Source organism: Capsicum annuum, chromosome 8 (assembly GCF_002878395.1).
Source record: "Capsicum annuum cultivar UCD-10X-F1 chromosome 8, UCD10Xv1.1, whole genome shotgun sequence".
Taxonomy (NCBI): domain Eukaryota; kingdom Viridiplantae; phylum Streptophyta; class Magnoliopsida; order Solanales; family Solanaceae; genus Capsicum; species Capsicum annuum.
This window is the reverse complement of record NC_061118.1, coordinates 84,098,673-84,123,764: the sequence shown is the minus strand read 5'-3', so window position 1 is coordinate 84,123,764 and position 25,092 is coordinate 84,098,673. Positions and strand designations below refer to the sequence as shown.

General features: G+C 33.3%; 1 long non-coding RNA gene across 2 annotated transcripts; it reads left to right on the top strand.

Annotated features, from left to right (window-relative positions):
• The first annotated feature begins 3,190 nt into the window (after positions 1–3,190).
• LOC124886735 lies at positions 3,191–10,361 on the top strand. Of its 2 annotated transcripts, none has more exons than XR_007044088.1 (2): positions 3,191–9,276; positions 10,170–10,361. It is a non-coding gene; the product is annotated as an uncharacterized LOC124886735 (long non-coding RNA). The 2 variants fall into 2 exon arrangements; XR_007044087.1 differs by having other exon boundaries at positions 3,191–9,296.
• The last annotated feature ends 14,731 nt before the right edge of the window (positions 10,362–25,092 follow it).

Genomic DNA, 25,092 nt, shown 5'->3' with positions numbered 1-25,092 from the left:
TAATCTGTCTGACAATTTTTTTTTTTTCAAAAAGCAATAATTTGACATTATTTTTACAAAGTGATTTTTCGGTGATATTGTTAAACAAATCTTTGATTATAATTTTTTTTAATCTATATTGTTTGAATTAATATAATGAATAGAGATTCAAAACCATCTTTTAGTCTTGGATATCTCAATTAGACATTATCAAACAATATGAAGAAGTTGTAAACTTTGTCCTGATAGTTTTGACTACGAAATGATGGTTTCAATGAAAATAGATCCAAGCATAGAAACGATCCATATACTATGAAGAAATTGCAGGAAAGGCATGCCAAGAAGGATAAGAAAAAAGTTCATGTTTCTAAGAAGAGATGATCTAACAATTCCCGAGGTAAAGTTTCCGTTAAAAAAATAAGAGTTGTTGAAGTTATTTCTAGGGATGAGCTTCCAAAGGTATTTACATGTTTAGATTTGGGCATTATTAGGCCGAGATTCATATTTTGATGTACAAGATACATTTTAAATTTCTTGTATATCTGATTATTTGTTTATGCTTTTATATCTATCTCGTGTTTATTAAGTTTTATTGAAATAAGCATACCAAAAGATACATGTTTATAAGTTTAAAGGTACATATTATGTTATTTTGTATCACAAAAAAGTGAGTTCTCTATTTATATATTTATATGTATCTCGTGTTGTTTAAATTTTATTGAAATAAGCATACCAAAAGATACATGTTTGTAAGCTCAAAGATACATATTGTATTTTTTTGTATATATGGTTCTCTGTTTAGGCGTTTAAATGTATCTTGTATTTTTTTTTTAAAGTATTATTGGAATAAGCATACAAAAGATACATGTTTGTAAGATTAAAGATACATATTGTATTATCTTGTATATCTGGTTTTCTATTTATGCATTTATATGTATCTATTTTTTTTGTTTTAGTGAAATAACCATACAAAATATACATGCTATTAAGTTTAAAGATACATATTGTGTTATCTCGTATCTCTAGTTCTCTGTTTATATATTTATATGTATCTCTTACTCTGTGTTATTGTAGATGTATGTATCTCTTGTTATTTTATTATTTTGATATATATTTTTTTGTCAGGAATTCCAACTCCTCCGCAATAGGTGTAGCAGGCATCAAAGCCAAAAAGAAGAACCTGTCTGCTAGTCACAATTCTTCAAACAACACACAAACAGAAAGCAAATCCCAAAATTCTCAATAATATTTGAACAATCAAAATAATTCTTCGAGTGTTGTGAGAAGGGGTATGTTAGTATTAGCTTGACATCTCTCTATTTTGAGAAATTAAATTGGTATATATTTGTAGTTCAAATATAGAAAAAATTATAGGCAAAAATCAAAAAATAACAAAGAAGAGCTCTGTGAAAAATTGAAGGTTAGATCAATTTCTATTGCTGGTATTTAAGGAGAAAATAAGTGCAAAATATTCGTGGCAAATTGGATTGATTAGTTTTGGTACATAATTATGACTCCACCAAAACATATAATTTTTATTTCTTAAAAAGATTAAAAATAAATCCTTTCCTAATAAAATTATCACAAAACTTTCATAGTTATACAAAAATTATAATTGTCCAAAAACTCAATTTTGGATGAATGATAATTTATTCTATGTTTTAGGCCTTTTAAAAATTTTAAATTCATTTCGAGATGTTGGGTTTTTTATAATTATAACTTTTGTGTTAGTAAGATAAAAATTTGCAATTTTTTTTTTTGAAATTTTTAAATCAATTATTTTTTAAATCTCAACTTAAATTTTTTTAAATCAATTAATTTTTTGTTAGAAAATATACTTATGCGACTTGATTAATAAATTACAATTATATAATCATTTATGAAATTTACATTACTTTTAAGTCGAGAGGTACTTAAAATGACCTAGGATTCTATTAGTCTGTAATAAGTGTCACAAAAAAATTTATTCAATTAGGTTTCCCAAATAAACTGATATATTTAGCATAAAAGGATTGAGAGAAAATGTTTAGACTTTTTTTTTACCTTACACTACTTCGGTCTTCTTTAATTGTTACTCCCTTTATTCTATCATAAGAAAATTATTGAGGTGATGCACACCTATTTTTTACAAATAAAATTGAGACAAATTCAATATTACTTTTCATTTTTATCCTCTTTAATTATTGTCAAACTATTTTTGAAAATTCAAAATATTGATCATGATAACTATTTTCAAGAAAATAATTCAAAATAATGAATAAATAGGAGCAATTAAGTTTATTGAACTCATCCAAATGTAGAGTAAAATGAAAGAAAATTCCAATACTACTCTTAAAGATTGAATAATTAAATTACTTTAAACATTGAAAAATGTTTCAACAATTCACTAATTATGAAATAGAAGGAGTATTGTTTTGCTAAAAATAATTGATTCATAATATTTGCTATTCAAAAAAATCAAAATTAAATCAATTATGTTTTCCCATTATGCATTTAGTATAAGTTGTTCTTGAAACATAAAAATATTACATAAAAGGGAAAATCTAGATTTAAAGAATACAAATACGTGAGTTGATGAAGATGGAATATAAATAGAATGGACATTTATTACAAAAGATATTAAAATGGTAAGAGATCAAAAATATAAGTATGGGATTAAAAATATACGTGAGTTGCCATAATATTGAGTTTTTATCATAATTAGTTAGGTTAATTAGTATATTAATGCTAGTATAGCCGTTACATCCCTTAAAATATGCTAATTAGTTTAATTATTACATGTATCTGTAGGATGTATCTAACATAAGTTATATGTATCATCAAAAGCTAAAAGTTGTGATTTTCTATAATTTAGAAAATAATTGAAATTTTTGATAAATATTAGTAAACATGTCTTTATAGGTAATTTTTACTTTTTTAAAAGAAAAAAATCTGTATAGAAATGGCCCAAATGAGCCCAAAGCAAACATAGAAAGAAAAAAACTAAAAATTACACAAATATATAATTTATGTTTCTAATATTACAAAAAAATTTCAACTTCCTAAATATATTACAAAAATTTTAATATATACACAAAATGTTATGTATATGGCTATGTTATATATTAATAGGAAGAAAGTAAAGTAATTAAAAAAAATGGAAGAGAGTGCCGTTAGGGTTGGTATTTATGTTATTTATAGATAAAAAATACAATGACCTGGTTCATAATCAATACCAAATCCAAATAAAAATCTAAGGAAACGACAGGATTTCCTAATTTGAGCTCTCTTCCTCTTCTTTTCCAAATGTCGTTGCTAAGAGCTATCTTCAATTTGTGGATCCGTCCGCCTGTTCTCTGGGTCATTAATTTTTTCTGAGGTGAAACTGATATTTTTAGTTCGCAAAGGTTTGTGTTCATTTTCTCTTTGATTTCTCCATTTGAGAATTGTGCTCCTTACCTTCCTCAAATGATTATATATATATATGTTTTCCGGTGGAGAAAGTAGAACCCATGGTGGATTAGATAGAGGTTCTTAGTGTCGTTATTTGAGGATGGAATTTCTTATAAGTGACTGGGCTTATTTTTCTCCTCTTTCTGCTTCCTAATCTTACTCCACGATCTTATTTGCAGCTAAAGTAGTAGATGGGATAATTGCGATGCCCCAGATTTTCTTCTTTTGGTGCTCCTTTTCAGTGATAGTGTAGATCCTTCCCATTTGACTCTGAAAGCCTCAATTTTTGTTTCGACTCTTTTCATAAGATGACATAAGCTTAATCTAGGTAGCTTAGTATTACTCACAGTTGTGAAGCCTTTGTGATGGAAAAAACTTATTCTATACATATCATGATTGTGAGACCTTGATGTGTGGTCCTTAGTTCTGTGCATTCTGGATTATTTTATTTTTCTGGATCTGATCCTCAATGTTGACATTTGTGCTTTATCTATGTTTAAGATTTTGTTGCCTTCAACTGGTAGTTGCTGGAAAGTATATCCTTGTAAGAAATTTCCATACTCTAATGTTGTGTTTGCCAAACTGCCAGGTAACCGATTTGCTTCTATAAAGATATGATTGATGATTACTTGCATATCCATTCTTAATTATTGCACTTCCTCAAACATATCTGTAATTTGCCAGGGTATCTTTCATTCCCTCATTATCGTATTTCTTAGACTAGTGAATCAGTTTTCAAAATAATATGATGAAGGTTAAGAAGTTTGAACTGTCTTAATGCCCATGACAGTGGTCTCTACTTCCATTTTAGTGATGATTCCTAGGGTGTTTGTCTTTACATAGGTCAAATTTTCATGGTTGTCTCTAATGCAAAAACGATAGGATCCATTTCCAAGATTTCCTCTACTAGCACCATCAGTATTGCACTTAACCTATCCAGTGTTGAAGAATGTCTTTTTTAAAGAATTTTAGGCTTATAGCTTTGAAAAACTCTCACCTTCTTACCAAAGCTTTGGCACTTCTATCCATGGAAATTTGATCTTGACAAGTTGGTATATAGTTATCTGACTATGATGGAGAAGCTTATGATAACTATACTCTTTATTATGCCTTCTTGAGTTTCTTTTTTTCCACAACTCCACACCAAGATTGGTGGAACAGGCTTGAATATAAATTTCAGCTTTGATAGAGCTGAGGCGTTCCATCACCTTGTAATCAACTGTTGTAAAGAAGCATCAACAAATCCAATTCCTGCACATGAAGCAAAATATTTTTATAGCTTTTGGGCTACGGGAGCTGTTAGAAAAAGGCGAGGCATTGTTTTCTGCTCTTAGTTTTCACACTAATAACATATGGATGCTAAATTGATCCTCATCCTTCTAATATTGACTTCAGTATCAATTCTTCTTTTCCCTATCCGTTAATGAAAGAAGTTAATCTTAAGAGGCAATTCTTAGATCTAGATATTTATTAACGGGTCCTGCTCGTCCCTCTTACTTCTCATGATTCTATATGCCGATTTGATTGAGAAAAGTCCACTAGTATCAACCATCCACCGAGGATTATCATTGACATCCCCACCAAATTAAGACTTATATTCTTAATGATATGCTTTTTCATCTCCTTAAAAATACTTTCTAGTAATATCTGTTTATCCCACTCTCTATTTTTTATGAACCAAGTCATCTCTATCTCCCCTTCTTCTATAATATTCTCCTCAAGAAAATACAAAGCACCTTGTTTGGTCCAATTGTCAAAAAAGAAAATAGAATTTCCAAACTTTAGTTGCCACCAAATATCATGCTCAACCTCTTCTTTTACACTCATCATTTCCTCCATACATGAGATGCACCATCTCCTTAGTTATCATAGGGTGCGATTTCTTGCAATACTTGTGCAGTCCCTTCTAGTTATTTTTTATATTTTCACTTATCTTCACTGTTAGGGCTTCTCCATAGCTGCTTCAAGTCATTTATGACTTATTGGGATTGGCCGTTCGATTCTCGGACAGTTTATTTAATTTTTTGAATCAATTTCCTATTTAGAAGTCTTTATTGGTTTTAAACGGCTACCAGGCAAAAACTTTAGTAAGAAAATCTTGGATGCCAATTTTGACTGCGACAACGGATCTTGAATATCGATTTTAGGCTAGGTAAATCCTTGTTTTGGGTCCCAATGCACCCGAGCTCATTTCGACCAATTGGTCAAAAAGTTGAAAAATCATAAAGTATGGGTATGGGTTCCACAATTGTTCTACACGACCTTGGGTGGAAAATTCAACTTCACCAATGTGTCTGAAATGTTGAATTTAGTAGTGTTACATAGTTTGTTTGAGAAAATCGGAGTTCGAATGAGTTCGAGGTGTTGGTGCTAGTGTATGGCGATCGCGATGAGGCCTATTGTGATTGCAAAATCGCGAAAGTGACCCCTAGATGGAGATTGCGACTTCTCTGTACTGGTATGGGTATAAAAGGGCACCTTAGTCTGTGTTTTGGTCATTTTGACTCATTTTTGGGACCTAGAAACCCTAAGAGGGTGTGATAACTCAAAATTGAGTCTTGTGGGTGCCTTGGGAGCTGGATTAACATATATTATCGTGATTATCATCCAAATTAAGGTTATTTCATCACTTTATTGATGAATTTCTTAGTTTTGACCCCAAACCCCAAATTTTTTAGGGCTTGATTTTAGCCCCAAATTAGCTTTGTTTTCACCCATTTCGTGTGGGTTATGATTCTTTGATTATATATGAGCATTAGGTAGACCTTGAAAATGCATTTTTCATAAGTGGGATCCACTTAGAGGTTTTTGGTGTTGTTTTTGGACCTGAAGCACAATAGTGCAATATGGACATTATTATTCTTGTATTGATGAGTAGATTATGATTTTGATAGTGTGATGGCATGTTGGCATTGTGAAGTGGAGATGAACGTTGGTGTATGATGTATGATTTTGCAGTTTGGCTTTGAGGTAGGCTTCTACCTACTCTACTTTGAAGAGGATGTGTGTTATATATTCCATATGCATGTGAATGTTAGGATTGATTATAAATAGAATGGCTTAGTTTTGGTTATTGAGGTTTGGGGATTAGATGAGGGTTTTGGACCAGTAAGGTGAAATGCTTATTACCTTTTTGAATCCTATTGCCTTCTCCCTAGATTGAACTAGTTTGTTGTATGGAAATGTTATGATGCTAGGTTTGGGATGTGGTTCAAGTGTTGGAATCATGGTTAGTGTGATTAACCTTAGTCTGACTTGTGTAGTGATCTTGAAATCGTAATTTGGCTAAAGTTGGCTTAAATGACTATTTTTCTCGATGAAGTTCTTATCGTAGGATTGGTTATGACTTGCTTGACATCTAGAAGTATAAATAGATACCTTAGCCTAATTTGGGGTATAAGTTGCCTAATTATAGAAATTGAAGAGTAAAAGTGGTATCATCCGACCCACTTTGACCAAGATTTGTGTTAGCCCTTGTGGACTTAGTTGCTGATGATAGACATAGTTGAGACTATTAAGCCCTTAGAATAAGCTTACTTCGTGGCTTTGAAAATTTGTGATTTATTTTCTCCCGGATGATGATTAATGGCTTATGGCTGTGGTATTCCTTCCTCTTAGATATGATAATTGGCCTATAAAGATGATATTTCCTCTAAGACATGATATTGGACCTCTAGAGACGTTATTTCTTCTTAAATGCGGTATTAGGCCTTTAGAGATGTATTTCCTCATAGATATGATAAATGACCTTTAGAGATGTGATTTCCTCTTAGATATGACAATTGTCGTATTAAGATGATATTCCTCATAGTCATGATATGTGATCCATATATGTGAGATGCCTTATAGATGCAATGTGCCTTATCGTTATGATTTATGGCCTAGTGATATGTTATATCACCTAGATGTGAGATGCCTTATAATATTCCTCCCAGATGCGAGAAGTTTACAAATATGCTTTGTGGCCCATAGATAGTTTATGCCTCGTATTTAGGCTATGACTTATGAATATGAGATGGCTTATGAATATGATTACTGCTATGAGTTTCAGATATGTATGTGGGCCTAAGGCCGTGATATTAATGTTTTGATTATCCGAATACATTATTGGGAAAAAGACAGTGTTAAGATATGAGTTGGATATCCGGGAAGTATTTATCCTGGTAAAGGATACAATTGTAGTTCATGAATATATATATGTGTGTGTGTGAGAGAGAGGGGGGGTATGGATGGAGGAAGATGCGGTATGTCATTTACGACTTCATTGATATGGATACTGGTGATGGCATGTATAGATCCGGTACATTCATGGTCATTATATCTGTAAATGATGTAATTCTAGTTAAAATACGATCCTATGACTTTTTTTCCTAAATAAGAGTTAAAGACCCATTATTCATCTTAAAAACAGATCTCTTTCCAATAATAACTGTCTGAATAAATGGATAATTTATATATATATAAGAGGTTAATAATGATGTTCTTAAAAATTGACCGATACAAATTTCGATCCATGATTTGACACTATTAATTACTCCGATCATGAGAAATTCTGATCCCTTTCTACACTTTTATAATGATTTAGTCCCGAAGTTCACTTCGGGCAATTAACTTATAAATTTACACCCTTTTCACCCCAACTTAAGCCCGTGCACCTATTATATATATATATATATATATATACATTGATGATTCTGATGATGTGCTTATTGATACCCGACAAGGCCGTAGGATATTGTGATGATGAGATGGATACCCGACAAGGTTGGGGGATACTGTGATGATGTATTGATACTCGACAAGGCTGGAGGACATTGTGATGATATATTGATACCCAATAAGGTCGGAGGATATTGTGATGATGTATTGATATCCGACACGACTGGAGGATGATTATGATGATGATATTATGATATTGTGGATTCTATTGCATTCATACTTGCATGCGCATCATCTATCACCAATATGCTCCTATGTTTATCAGCCGGTACGGGACTGTTGCATAAATATGGGTGATGACTATGACTTGTGTTGTTGTATGCTGATTGAGCCTTTCGAGCCTGGGGCGGTGGCAGTATGCATAGGCTCGGTTAGATATTTGGTTGTCCGAAATAGTCGGTTACTCACGCTGTTATTGGTGTTGTTATTATCATTGTTATGATCGCTATTATGGCTAGTTTATGACAGATTGGTCATTGATTCAGTATCGAGACTTGAGGTATGTTTTTGGCCTCTTCTACCTTACGATTGTATTATTATGCATGATTATTTCATGTCTAGCCATGTGGATTAGAAACCCGGCGTATGATAACATTAAATACTGATAGGATTATAATGAGGTCTTAACATGAAGACATGATGATTTAGGTTATGACTTGAGTTGACACTATATGTATATATATGTGTAGCTATATGTAGCTATGGTGCTACCGTATGTCCCCTCCTTCATTCGCTCATATTGCTCATATTGTATATTCATTCCTTGGCCTTGTATATTATTATATCCTTCTTTTGCCCTTTATTCATATATTGACCTGGGATATACGGTATAGTATTGAGATTCACGAGTATAGATGGAATAGGACAATTCATCCTTGATACTTTCTTAGCCTCATTATGTTAGACTCTTGGACATGAATAGGATAGTAGTTCCTTAGTATCTCATTGGCTTGCTGAATAATTTCTGGACTCTTGAGTATAGTTTCCATTCTGTGTATATATTGTATATATCTGCTTTATCTTTGGTGCTTAGTTGACAGTTGCCTACTGAGTACCATTCATTTGGTACTCATACTATACTTCTGCAGCCTGATCATAATACAGGTTATTGCCGTTGATGTGTGCGTTGTGCGGAGCAGACCTAGAGTGAGCTCCTGACATTTAGAGTATTACTTATATCTCTCTTATGCATTAAACTAGTCTCTATATTGTATTCAGAGATAAGTTGTATCAGTGTAATTCTTTGATATTTCATTTTTATACTCTTATTATATTAGAATCTTTTGTACTGATACCATTAGGTTTTGGGATTTATTCATTTATTTTAACTTTTGTTATATTTATTTTGCATTCCTTGCTTAATCTATTTGGCAGTCCGTTACTAGTCGTTCTGAACTATGGTTTGGCTTGCCTACAGGTGGGTTATAGTAGGCGCCATCATGACCTAAGAAATTGGGTTGTGAAAACTTGTTCCCCATGAAGGAACTTTATAGATATAAAGTTGAAATCCTAAAATTTCACCATAGTTTGGAAAATAGAGCCTTAGATACATCATGTAGGGATCTAAATTTAGAGCCACCTTTATCCTGTAGAAAACATAAATCTTCTCAGGCCACCCAATGATTTCCTTTTTTTCCACCTGTCATGCTCCAGAAGAATTTGGCAAAGGTATAGTGAAGAATTTGGCAAAGAAGAATATATATACAAACACATATATACGTATATATACATATATACATATATATACATATATATATATATATATATATATATATATATATTGTATATCTCTTTCTTCACTATACCATCATTTATAGACTAGCTACTTATGGAAACGCATTTCGTCCCTAATTACTGGTAGTATTTGATAGTTTACCCTTTTTCATTAGCATTATTAGATTTCGTTGCCTAAATAGTTTTTTGTTCTTTAGATCTCAATTAGTTGATGCCTACTGAGTACCTCATGTTTAGTACTTATACTAGACTTTTGCAGCCTAATCAAGGTAAAAATTCTTACCATTAATGTGCGTGTCATGCAGAATAACCATGGATTGGAGATTTGGAGTGAGATCCTAACGTTTGGAGTTGTTCCTAATCTCCCCCTTATTGTTAGACAGATCTCTATTTTTATATTTTAGAGACAACTTTGAATCTATTTACTCTTTATTCCACTTTGTACTCCTGTTGTATTAGAAGTTTTATACTAATTTCATCAGATTTTTGGGGATGTATATATGCGCTATACTGATAACCATATATGAAGGTACTACTCTGAGGGAGCTACCTAACTTCACCGGGGTCATACATAGTAAGGGATCTAACAATAGAATAATGAGGGTCTCTAGCCGAAATGGGAATAATCAGAATATACTCTAACAATAATAAACTTAACATAACAAGGTGACAAGGGATCACAAATGCACCGATAACCTCGGGCACCAATCCATAACCAATCTACCGTAAACCATTCAATAACAACCAACAATAACGTAACCAGATAGCTCAGACAATCAATAGCCCAACCAGGACCTCATAAGCCCAGAGGCACAAACAAGCAATCAACAGACAATAATCATAACTTGTATCTATACAGCTCCCCATAAGACTAATAAATACAAGTGCCAAACAATAATATTTGTGACAGGCAATGCATATTAATGAATGCAAGGATAAAGCAGTACCATCAACAAATCAAGTGCCATAATGTACCAAGTGCATACACCTTTCTAACTTAGTAGCTCACAAAGGCAGAATCTATGGCGACTATCTTTCTCCAATACTATGGCTCATTGAATGAAAGGGGCCCATAAGAGACTCAGAATGTCTCTATACACAGCATGCTCCTAAACCAAGACTTCCAAAATAACCATCATAACAAATCTACTCCATTTAGTATTAGAGAAAAATAAGAATATAAAGAAATGTTCAAAATTGAACTGAGACTAAATCTGTATAAATCTATAAGTCTGTTGTCCGAGATCAAATCTGGGATTAAAATGGTATAATAATATAGAAAGGGTATGAATCTCTCGCACCAAAGTGCATAAGTAGTGGTAAAAAGGAGTGGATCAATAACGGACTTGAATCAACTTCAGTCTATGTTTTCAGGGTATTTTGCTTAGTTTAAATATCATAATCCAATAATAAGGATAGTATAATTTTCAATTTAAAAGAATTAATTTTAGAAGTAAAAAAGTGAGAATAATTTTTTTTTTAGAAAACAATAGTAAAACCAAGGTTCCAACTGAATCGCACAACTAAATAAGCATAAATGCGTCTAAATGTATGAACGTCATCGCGAGTATCCAAACAACATAATCGTAACCATGGACTAGCGCGGTTTCTAATGTTAGTCCTTTGGACTACACTTTCATGGCTCAGCTACACATCCCGCTTTAAAGCCCAATTTAAAACCATCATTTCACAACACAACCATTAAGCCAATTACTTAACAAAGTCACTTCGTTGGTATTGTCTTACCTTCACCACTTGTAAGCGTACAACATGCCATAACCTTTATTATTCAACTTTAGGACTCGAACACATTGTCTATACAAATCCATCAATTCAATTCAACATTTAAGGACTCAAACTTATTATCTAGTAGGGACATAAATCAATTTAATGTTTAGGGACTCAAACCCTTTTTAGCCAATTGAACCACCAAGGTTACCATGACCAAAAAGCCTTTCACAAATCCATTTACCAACAATTCATATTCATTAGGCCAATGCCTTAGTTAAAAAACACCATTAAACATGTGACTAGTTTGTTCTCTTAGACATTTTTACAAACACTTTGAGGGCATACCATTAACAAGACCAAGACCAAAGTAAAAACCATTTAGTTTAGGATGAACCATTACCCAATTGTTAAACCACAATTACCAAGCACCCACATGTGCAAACCAATATCAAAAACATGTATAAACACAATTCAAACCAGGAGTAAATAATACTCAACAATATGCAACATGTCCCTCAACATAGGTTTTCAAAACTACCATTAATAAACCATAATCAATGTAAACACATGATATTTGAGAACTAACAATAAAGAAAGAGTCACATGACTTATTCATGAAGATTGATGGAAAGAACTTGACTCTTGATCCTCTAGATAACACCTTATAGAAACCCTAGCCTAATCTTTAAGAGAGTGTTTAGAGAGAGTTTTTTGGGGGGGGGGGGGGGGTGGTTTAATCTTTCAAAGTGTGTTATAAGAGGCCACAATATGTTTTAAGATGCGGGACTTAAGGGTTTTAGGGTAAAAAATATTTGTAATACCCTCAGCTTAAAAGAGAAAAAATGGTGCATAGGAGGGTATGACCATACACCCAAACCGTACCCACAACATACGAGTAGTACACACTACTCATATCCTTGGCAATATCTTGGACCCTAAAACTTTCAAATATACGATCACAAGGACCAACTCTTATCCAATCATACGAGTGGTACCCAGAACCGTACCCTAGGAAGAATAAAATCATCTAGGCTAGACATAGGACATCATAAGGTTTAGCATCATACTTCTCATACCCTAACATACGACTAGTATGATCTCCATTCATATCTTGGACAAAAGCTAACCAAACCACACTGATTATCATATGAGTGAGGACCTTAAGTTGTACCTACATCATACGATAAGACCCTCAAGTCATATGATTCCAGAAGCTCAAACTTAATAAATTTTCTAAGGGATCAAAACTAGGGTGTTTCACATATGCATCATTTCACTTGTTTATTTTATTTCTTTATATTTACTGGTTGTTATATATCTGTAGTTGAATTATGTTTTATGTTATGTATGTGCATTGGAAATACTAGAAATATTGGAAATATAGAAAACCTGGAAAATGCTAAATATTGGTATGAGATATTGGATATTATGGACCTTCAACAAAGGACTATGCCGAGAAGACTCGATGACTGTGTGTCAACCTTAAAGTTGTGTGCCAACCTCAAGGTTGTGTGCCAACCTCATGCATCACCATTATCATCATCATCATCATATTCATTGCACTTGTTTTATTGTGTTTATGTTGTGTTTGTATTGCTATATTGACTTGTCATCTATCTATTTATTCTATGTCTTGACTTGCTATTATCTCATTATTCTATCTTCCTCTATTTGTACTTGATGATCTTGAATATACATGTCCCTCTTTTGTTCTACTTGTATGTGATGTTGTGCATATTTTTATCCCTATCTGGTGTGTTGTTGTATAATTTGTGGATATTTTAGAACTATTAGTGCAAGTGGTATGGGCAACAGTTGTGGGACATTTTCTAATTGAGGTGGCATGCCCTTAGTATGTATTTTGTATTATTTATTTTCTACTTTACTCGGCCGACCTATGATACCTACTGAGTATAAGTGGACTATACTCATGCATATTGCGCCCTTTCGGTGAATGTCCTAGTTTGAGTGCACTCCAGCTTGGTTGATTCGGGCGAGATTTAGTGCTTTCAAGGTAGTGGATGACCTTCAGGAGTCTTGATGTATTCTACTACCTTTCTTATAGACTACGTATTTACTTTCATTTCAAAATAGAGTTTTCATTTGTAATTGAACATCTTACGTATTTTATTTGGATTCGAGTTGTACTAGATGTGTTCTTATACTATTAACACCAGGTTTTGGGAGTTATGGCAGCATATGTTGATTTTATTCTTTCTGCTTTTATCATATCTATGTGGTTAGGCTTTGTTTTAGAAGCCTTACATTGGAGGTATTTTTGTCTTTTCCCCTTTGTGTATCAGTTTGGGTGATAGGCTTAGTTGTCAAGGTTCGCCAAGACAAGTGCCATCATGAACCTTGTATTTTTGAGTCGTGACAAAGGGAAAACCTAAAAATAAGATCCAACACTATTTTACATGAATATATAAATAAATACAAAGGAAATAGTAACACAGGGATCATATGACTATAACTACAAGAATGGCCCCCATAAGCAAATAAGTGTGGAAAAATAAATAACCCAATACAGACCCCTATGAGCCTGGAGGGTACAATCAAAAAGGTAAATGACCCTAATAACAATAATTTACCAATTACATACCATAACCAAGAATCCGTCCAAACCAAATCATTTCATAAATAAGACCCAAAATGTCGGACTTATATCGAAAATCAATAGTATCATCACTATTACCATCATTCCTCGAACTCGAACAGAACTTATACATATCATCAACATCATCAATTGTCAAACTCAAACCAAAACTCATATATCATTAGACCATGTAAATAAATTGTAATCATAAGACATATCGTGAATGTGATGACATTGTCATCGCTTTTCCTTAAAATGTTTTGTCTAAATCGAAACAATTATCTACCGAAACATACACAAAATTAATACTAACTCCCAGCTACCGAACTAGCATAATCAATAAGCATCTAGTCTCTTCAAAGTCCCAAAATAGAGAAAATGAGCAGAAATACAGAAAATGATTAGCAGGGAAATTACGTAATACTTAATCCTACCAGGGTAACTTAAAACAATAGTCAACACTAGCCACTTCATGATCTATAATTAGACAGAAACACTTATATAAAAAATGCACTACTCAGCATAGACACTTCAAGCATAATCACACTTAATCAACCAACAGTTATGGGATCAAATAAGGATAGAGTATATACAGATTAAATAACATACTACCAAAGGTGTAACCCAATGATCTAGACAACCATAATAATTTTATACACTCACACCTATATAATTCACTATCCAAAAAAATTCGCACTTTAACACTCATATCCTTGCAGAATTTTGTTTCCTTTTCTTCTAAATAACCATTAATCATATAGCCTTACCCCAAGTCTCATAATATCTCAATCCCCAAATACATATCAGATGATGTAAAGTAAGGCAGTAAAATGAAATGGATGCTCAAAATACATTATCACAAATAAGCTTCTAACATGATAATAGAGTACAAGAATAAACACCAACACAGTATCAACCATACCAAGAAGGAAAATACAATGCAAGTGATGCAATTTAATGTAGAGATAATAATGATGATGATGATGGTGTGATATGCTCGAGGCAATTACATCACCTCCATATATACCTATCGATTACTACTCCCGAGATAGGACCCATAGAGGGTTCACAACCCATATACAATCTCAATAACCAATCCAGTCCTGATATTCATATCTCCTTTTCGGCTCGTGAACTTCGACATAGGATTTTTGAAGGGGTCATATTTCTGTCAAAAATTAGTATTTTCACAGTAGTACCAATGTCTCATGAATGTAAGTATGATATAAGGATGTAATGCTCACAACCAAACCAAAATGAAAATCTCAATCCAACCAATATACACGCACGTGAGCCAAAAATCCACTCAATTGGTCAACCATATATGATTTCATATAAGCAATGTACCATTGGAACAATCATGCATATACGATATCATTAATGTCATTTTAAGTCCCCACTTGAGCATTATGTCAACTACTAAAGCACCAAATGCACTTATAAAACATATAATATCAGATAAGCCCCCATATGAGCAACTACAACATATCATCTGATGTCACCAAGCACAATAATATAAGCCCCCGCGTGGTGTCACAACAGTAATATTAGATTAATAAGCCCCCACACAGGTATACAAATCTATTTAGTTACTCAAGTTCATTTATATTTCACATAAGTTCTATATGAAAGCACAGAATAAATACATATCCCAATAACAAAATATTGCAGAACTACCCAAACTTAGCTTGTTCATACATTAAGACTCAACAACCCCAACGAGTTCATTTATACATTAGATATTATTTAAGACTCGATTATTCTATTATTTTAATAATAGAATAATTATTTCCTATAGTTTCTTAAACTTCAATCATCATAGTAAAGGCAGTTATACAAGTTCTAAAGCCCTAAAGTAAGCATCCAATAATAATAATCCAAACGTAAGTTACTAGCTACAATCTATTCTAAGAATGTCTACAAGTAATAATACTAACTAACTAAGGCAATAAACTAACTATAATTCATTATTAAGACTCCGGTACATGCGAAGATGCTCTCCATGTCATCTAAGAGGGACCCCCAACCTAAACGAATCACAACATACCAATAATCAAGCAAATAACACAAAACTTTGGAAAAGGATCAAAATACATCTCAACTTGCCTTAACTGAAAATCTGCAAATCCAAAGCATAAATCCCCTACTAAAAGCTTAAATCCTTCAAAACATCTCTAACCATGGACAAACTATCAAATATAATATCTACACATCAAAACAAAGTCAACGATGCCCATATTGACTATATTAAAGGTGGATCTAAAAATGGACCCTAAAAATGGGTTAAAAAAAGAGGTAAGACTATAAATTTATTTTAGAAATATATTTCCCATACTCATAGGAGTATATAGCTGAAACCTATGCCAAAATGAGTTAACACGAGGTTCAAACCAAAGAAAACCATTTTCAAGCTTTATTGGCAAATCCCTCCTCCACCAAAACCCATTTTGAGTCAAGAATTTGAAGTTAATTTGAAGATAAAATCAAGGAAAAATGATTAAAATATTATTACAAAACTTACCCATGGAATAAATCTCTAATCCCCTTTTGAATCGCCCAAATTCAAGCTCCTAAGCCCCAAAAATGGTAAAAATGTGGTTTGATTCACAACTTGGGTAGAAATTACGAAAATAAATAGAAATTCTTGAAAAATGGGAAATTGGAGTTCTAGATTGATATACAATGATTATATGAGAAAAGCATATTGCAAATCATCAAATCGAAGATTTCTAGCTCCAAAAATATGAAATGGGCTCGATTTTGGACTTAAACTCAGCGATGACTGCTAAAGTGACCTGGTCAAGTGGTCAAAGTACTTCTAAAGTTGTCAAAAGGGAGCTTTAGTAGTCAATCAAATGGTCAACAAACTCTAAAGCGGTTGACTAGGCGATTTAACACGTACACCAGCACCAATAATTTCATAAACTTATTTTTGACCCCCGAAACTCATTTGGATTCCTATGAATATGATACAATGGCAAAATTTGATTGTAAAACATATTTCGCATCTAATTGAATCATCATATTTATGAAGAAAAGGTCATTATAAAAAACTAACCCTCGAGACCCTATTTACACATATCCAAACCAAGGGTTAAAATAGGATCTAAAATCCACAAAACTGAACCAACTCCACTGCAAACCCAAATTTGAAATTCTAGATTAGTTGGCGCATCCAGTTTTGCTATCGAGCACTCAGATCTTGATTTGTTGACCGAAGTCAACTATTAGCTCTTAAAGCCTCACAACGATCTCAAACTCTCTCAAAACATTCACGAAGGTCTTGGGAACCATACCAACTATTCTCGCAACACATAAATCAAGTAGCACAACCATGGGGAGGAGTAAAAATGGTCAAAACACATAAAATTGAAAATCATTCAAATTTATGTCATTACAGTAACCACTACTAAGATTCACGTTCATCCTCGAATGTACAAGCAAGAAAATAAAAAACAAGTAGAGTGTCAAAAAATACTCTCGAGAGGTATCAAACAAGCATTCCAATATAGAGTCACAACCCTATAACTACCAGTTATACCATTAAACTAGAAATATATGATATAAGGACTCACCAAGTTATAACACAAACATCAATAGGTTAAATCATCAATAATGCCGAAATTCTAAGTAATGAACTTACTCTACATTAATGATTGAGTCCAATGCAATAGAAGTTCGGGACATGCACGGCTAATCTTAAACCTGACCAAGGAACCACTAGACATTGGCTATAACTATAAGATAAAAAAATCATCCTCGGACCCACAAAAGCCAAGGCCATCCATAAAACACAAAACTACCCACCAAAACACTAACTCAACCTACCTGAGGCCGATATTATCATTATCAACATATACAACTCATAGCAACATGCTAAAATCGCAAAGATGAAATTCATTCTCAAGACTATACCAAAACTTAAAAGAGCACACTTAGCACTCATAGGTCACTAATACCCATCACACCCTTACGCACAACACTTAAGGTAGGCGAGAAACATTAATATAACTCTTTATACCAAGGATGTGAAATCTCTATAAGACGCTAAATATGCAAGCAACCCATCATGGTGGCATATGCAGTCCTCAATATCAAAAAACAATCAAACAACCCGAGTTCTCAAAAATATAATGTCTATATACCATGGACACAAAATCTATAAAAAACATAGAATGCTCAACCAACTCATCATGAAATCCCATGAATGTTCAAGTGATATCAATCACCTAAAGTCCTCAATAATCTGGTAGAACTTAAAGCCTCCACAACTATACACACATAAGTAACCTGTCATACTAGAGTGAATCAATCTATGGAGAAAGTACAACAAACACAATAAATCTTCGATGAATGCCCAAATCTTAATAGGAACTTGGGAGAAATCACTGCTAGACTCTACATAGCTACTAATAAACTGCAACACAGAACCCCAAATTTCAATCTCATGCCCATAGGTAAATTCTGAACATAACCAATTTCCTTAAGCACGAGGATCCTTATCTTTACTTAACTCTCTTTCCAATTAATATTCCTTAATACAAAAGTTGTAAACTCATAAGGTACAACTTAAATCCACTCAATTCCCATTTAGCATTGCGTGACACAATGCCCAAAAAGAATAATATATACTTAAATTAAAGCTTATAAGTAAAATATTCCACCAAGCTATTTATCTACAAGAGTAATGAATGCTACAAATTACATTTCCCATTTCCATTCGAAAGTCTTCCCAAGTCAAAAGCAAAAAATGCCATGAGCTAAAATCTTTCAACTCTGATCAAAGAGTGTCTTAAAGCCAAATAGCTTATCTGAAAAGGCAAAAGCTAAATACTAAGGAATTAGCAAATCTCAAGACCCAAATGCCTAAATTTTTTCCTTAACCAACAAAAATTCTTAAGTCCAAGCTGTTGTTGGGTCTACAACTAATGTGTACCACTAGGCACGCTACAATTTGAGATGCTAAAACTCTAAGACTAATTCATTATGCACTCTAAAAGTATACAAAAACCATAGAATTAATCCACCATAACTTCACAACATAACCATCAAGAATACAATACTCAAAATATCAAAATTCAAAATACTCAAAGATATTCCACCAAACTCAGTGATATAAGCTAAATGAGTTTCCAATGTAGGATCGGCACACCCAATCTACCACCAAAGAAACATTTACGAATAGCAAAAACCAATAGTTTCAGTAAAATCTAAGAATTATACCAATACTCAAAGAAAAACAAATAGACATATAGGACAATATAGAACCATAGTCAAACAGCACTATGGTATTACAAAGGTGTACCAAGAACCATACCAATGGCTACTATACCAGAAACCCCTATCTCGAGTACATCCTATAGAACAGTATACTAGGATCAGAAATCTCCTGAAGCAATTGGTAAAGCATTTCTCTATCTAAGTTGTAGGCAATTCCTCCTACAGTGCCCAAAATCACCACATAAGAAACAATCCAAAGAAGTACAAACCCACAAAGAGAGGCTCGAAAAACTCGAACAACCACTCTAATCTAATACTCTCCAAGCATAATCATAAAGATCTTAGCCTCTATCAGGAACATCACTATGATCTCTAAATCCCTAGGCCCTGTGACCAACAAATCTCTCATATCTCCACACAAACTCCTGTAAAAACACTCGACCAAATTGATCCCATGAAAGAGAAAGTGATCCAGCTAGCCTACTCTCTACACAAGTCCTCCACCACTGTCTAGTTGGCCCAAAGAAGTGAAAGATAGTAAAGCCCACTCTATTAAATCCACCAAGACCAGTATGTGTAACCTCTCATGGCAACCAAGAAAAAACATATAAACATCAACCCTAAGATCTCCATCAAATTGAAAAGGATCTGTCCTTATGAACTATGCATATCTACTTTGTCCTTCTATATACATAAAGGGTAAAATCATGGGATGTGGAGCAATCCCTTGTAATATCTCATCAAAGCTAGGAGAACCAGTAAGAGCCACAAATACATTTGGAATCTAGATCCCTATCATATCATGCTGAACCAAAGTAGAAGCCACCCTCTAAAACCCAAAACTTAATCCAAATAATCCTCAAGCATAGGTATGGTCATAGGTGGCAACTGAACTACACTTAACCCCTCTAACTCTCTAAACCAACCACCACTGATAGCTCTAGAACTTAATAGGAAACTCTAACCTAATCTCTTACTGGTCTATACATCCTAATCCGACCACTACCTTAAACCCTACTTTTATTGTGCATCAAAGGCACAACTTCTGATCTCCAACAACGGCTGAGTGCATGCTCACCATCTGTGAGGGGGTAGATAAGAGAATTTTTATTTATACAAAATCACAAATGCATAAAATAAAATGAAGAATTAAAAATCTCATAAAGTCATGTAGCCTCTCAAAGATTGATAATGAACTTCCCTACATTGATCCGCATGATTATACTAGACTCATCTTGTACTAAAGAGATCAATGAACCTAGGGCTCTGATACCAATTTCTCAAGACCCAAAATAGCCACATGATGACACTTGTGCACCCTCCATTACAGTAAGCCTATCCCAATCCAAAAATAGAATTTAAGAACAAATAGTAGAAATACCAGAGAAATAAATTCAAAATATAAATAAAGAAGGAATAATATTTATGATACATCCCCGAGCCTGGTTATCACTAATACAAGCCTCTAACACTTATTTGTAATAAGTATACTAAGATATCTTGTATGCAAAAGTAAGCACAAGATAGTAAGGAAGAGATCTAGGTAAGCTTCAAATCCGTCTGTCACTACCTTGATCTCTACAATGCCAATGCCAATAAAATGATATACCAACTATTACTTAATCCAATACTAGCACGGGGTACAAAAAACAAGAATAAGGAAAATAAAAGTAAGGGTGAGTACAAAAATACATGGGTACCCAACAAACATCATTAATAACCAACCCTGATCCAAAATAATGGAAAGAACCACCACATCTGCTACCCAAGGTATCAAATTAACGTACAACCCATCAAAACATAATACATAATCCTACCAGGGTAACTCAAAACAATGGTCAACAACCATAACCAGAATAGGATAGGCACTATAACCTAGGTGAGTCAACACTAGCACTTCATGATCCATAATTAGAGAGAAACACTTATATAGAAGACTCACTACTCAGCATACACATTTTAGGATTAATCATATGATATCAACCAATAGTAATAGGATCAAATAAAGGGAGAATATCTAAAGATTCAAAAACATACTACCCAAGGTGAAATCCAATGATATCTCAGATTAAGTCATAGCCTTACAACAAGTCTCATAATATCTCAATTCTCAAATCCATATAAGATGATAGAAGTAACGCAATAAAGTAAAATGGATACTCAAAACACAACATCACAAATAAGTCTCTAACATGATAATACAATATAAGATTAAACACTAACACATTATTAACCATACCAAGAAGAAAAATACAATGTAAGTGATATAATACAATGTAGTAATGATAATGATGAAGATGATGGTATGATATGCTCGAGGTTATCACATAACCTCTATATTCACCTACCAAGCACTTATTTTGATGTAGGTCTCATTGGGGGTTCACAACCCATATATAATCTCAATTACACATCTAGTCTCAATATCGATATCTCTTCTCCAGCTCATGAGCTTCGCCAGAGGGTTTTTGAAAGTATCATATTTCCATAAAAAATTAATATTTCAACATTGGTACTAGTGTCTCATGAATGCATGTGTGATATGAGGATGTAATGCTCATAACCAAAGTAGAATGAGAATCTTAATCTATCCAATATACACGCACGTGAGCTAAAAATCTACTAAATAGGTCAACCATCTATAATTTTATATAAGCAATGTACCAATGAAATAATCATGCGTGTAAGGCATCATTAATGTCATTTTAAGACCCCAATCAGGCATTAAGTCAACTACCCAAGCATAAAATAACTTACAAGGCTAATAATATCAGACAAGCCCCCATATAGGCAACATATAGCACACCATTTAAAGTCACCAACCAGAATAATATAAGCCCCCCACATGATGTTACAATAGTAATAAAGATGAATAAGCCCTATACGAGTATACAAATCTAATTTATTACTCAAGTCTATAGATATTTCACAAAAGTTCCATATGGAAACATAGAATAAATATAGATCCCAATAACAAAATATTGCACAACTACCCAAAACTATCTCTTTCATACATTAAGACTCGACAACCATTACGAGCTCATTTATACTCCAGACATTATCTAAGGCTCGGTCATTTTATCATTTCAGTAATAGCATAATTATTACCTAGGATTCGCTAAACCCCAATAATCATAGTGAAGGCTGCTATACAAGTTTCTAAAGTCCTAAAGTAAGCATCTAATAATAATAATCCAAACCTGAGTTATTAACGACAATGTATTCTAAGAATGTCTACAAGCAATAATATTAACTAACTAAGCCAATAAACAAACTAATAATCCATTATTATGACTCCAGTACCTGCGGAGAGCTCGCTATGTCATCTAAGTGGGACCTCCAACCTAAAAAAATCACAACATACTAATAGATAATAAAATAATGCATAAACACTTTAAAAAAAATCAAGGGGCCTCTCAACTTGCCTTAATTAAAGATCCACAAATCCAAATTCTGAATAAATCCCCAATCGAAAGCTTAAATCCTTTGAGACATCTCCAACCATGACAAAACTATCCAATATGATATCTACACATCAAACGAAAGCCAACGATACCTATATCGACAATATTTAAGATGGGACTAAAGAAATTATGATTTTCACGCATAATTATTAATTCAACTATAGAGTATAAGAAAAACCCACAACAATTAACCAATTATTTAGGCTAACAATCAACACCCATGCATAATTCACTACCTAATCAAACATAACCCAAGATATAATATTAGTTGCTCATGAAATTAAAGAAAGAAATTATACCCAAATTTGTATGCACTTGATCCATAATAATTCCAATAAGATTGAACCCAAACTTTAATCTCTATTTACAACTAAAATCTCTTGGAATCCACTTAATAAATTGTTCTTAACTTCAAAATAAAGTGTTTTTTTCTTCTCTAAAACTGAAATCTCATGAAAAAGAATTGACTCAATTGTGAAAGGTTTTTGCCATTTTATGCTTTGGGATCCAGCTTCGTAAAATTCTATTTCTGCCTTTGTAAATTTTTCTCTCTTTCGTGATCGCCATCTCTTGACTGAGTTCAGGACTTCTATGATTGTGGTAGTTATATCATGGTCACCTCTAGTTGACTTGTTAACTAGACATGATTGCGACCCTCGGGCAGCGATCGTGGTACCCAAGGGTTGATTCTTGGGCCTGGATTTCAGGTTTTGTTCCTCTTGCTCTCATTTTATCTCTTCCAACTTTGTATCAACTCATATTCATCTAGCTTTCTACAAGATCACCAACACTAGAAATTAGTGCATTTCAATTGATTATTAGCCTCATATACACAATTATTTCATTATAGTGTGCTTGAATTTTTTATGTAAATGAGTGGAAAAGTTGCCACTCATTAACACCCCAAACTTAAAACTTTGCTTGACCTCAAGAAACACTATTACACACTCAATGAGACTACTCAACTATAAGCCCGCTCTTACAACCAAATGATTACCATGATTTTAAACTCGATTAGCACCACCAATTAACTATTAAGCATGGGAAAAACTATTCGTGCAACTTCCCTTAAGAATAAATCACCCTATCAAGGATGCAAAATACATGTAAGAACAATCAAGTAACAACTATTAACTCTCTAGGAGTGACTCTCTATCAATAGCAACTCAACTATACTCTTTTATCTCATTTTTAAAATATGACAACCTCATCAACCTCAAATGGTTTACATGCCTCCTCACGAAAGAAAGTCCCAAAAAGCAAAATTTTAACCATTCAACAAGGTACAAATGTGAAAGCACTCACCCTTTTTTTATTATTCATTTGCCTTTATTACTTAGCTTTTAGGTACTCACTTACAATATTATGGCCCAAGATCACCTCTTCCCAGACTTACCATCCCTAACTTAGGATTTGAGCCTCAAGTTGCATTTTTAAGTTCAATTAGGGAGGGGTTCAAAGGAAAGATAACGTTCAAATGGTTCAAGGCTTGTAATGCTGTTGCCAAAGAAAGACCCAAAGGTTCAAAAGGGAATACTAGGGATTCCATTCTAGCATAGGTAGGATTTTTAGGGTAAAGTGGTTTTCCATAAACACAAAGAAGTCCTACGATCATTGCACCAACCACATGTAATCAAGACTAGATTTGTAAGACCAATGGGACAAGTTTTAGATGATACAAGTACGCATGAGAATCAATCAACTACACTCCCGCAAATGGTATGCCAACTTTTCAAGGAGGATCAATTGCATTTCCTATTAGAGACAAAAGGAGTTATTTATATTGCACTACCTACAAATGAATTTGGAGTCATAAAAAGAAGGTAAAGCATTGATACATATTGTTCACGTTCATTCCCTTGATTTACACAAAAAAAATTGGATAAAGAGGGGTGTTTGCTTCGCATTTCACCATTCAAGATTAACTATTGTTGGCACCAAATCAAGTCGTCATCTCACATTCGGTCTCTCACAAGGGAAAACCATATGGCTATATAGACTTCACCATAGGAATAATGGCAATCTTGAATCTATAATGCCATAGGTACTCAGACTTTCCCTACATTTATAGTTCAAAATCCCAACATGATAATTTTCCCTAAAGAATGTCATCACTCAATCTATCTTAGGGAAAAGCTCATCCAACACCACATCAAAGGAGAAATAAAAAACAACAACAACAACAACAAACCCAGTGTATTCCCACTTAGTGGGGTC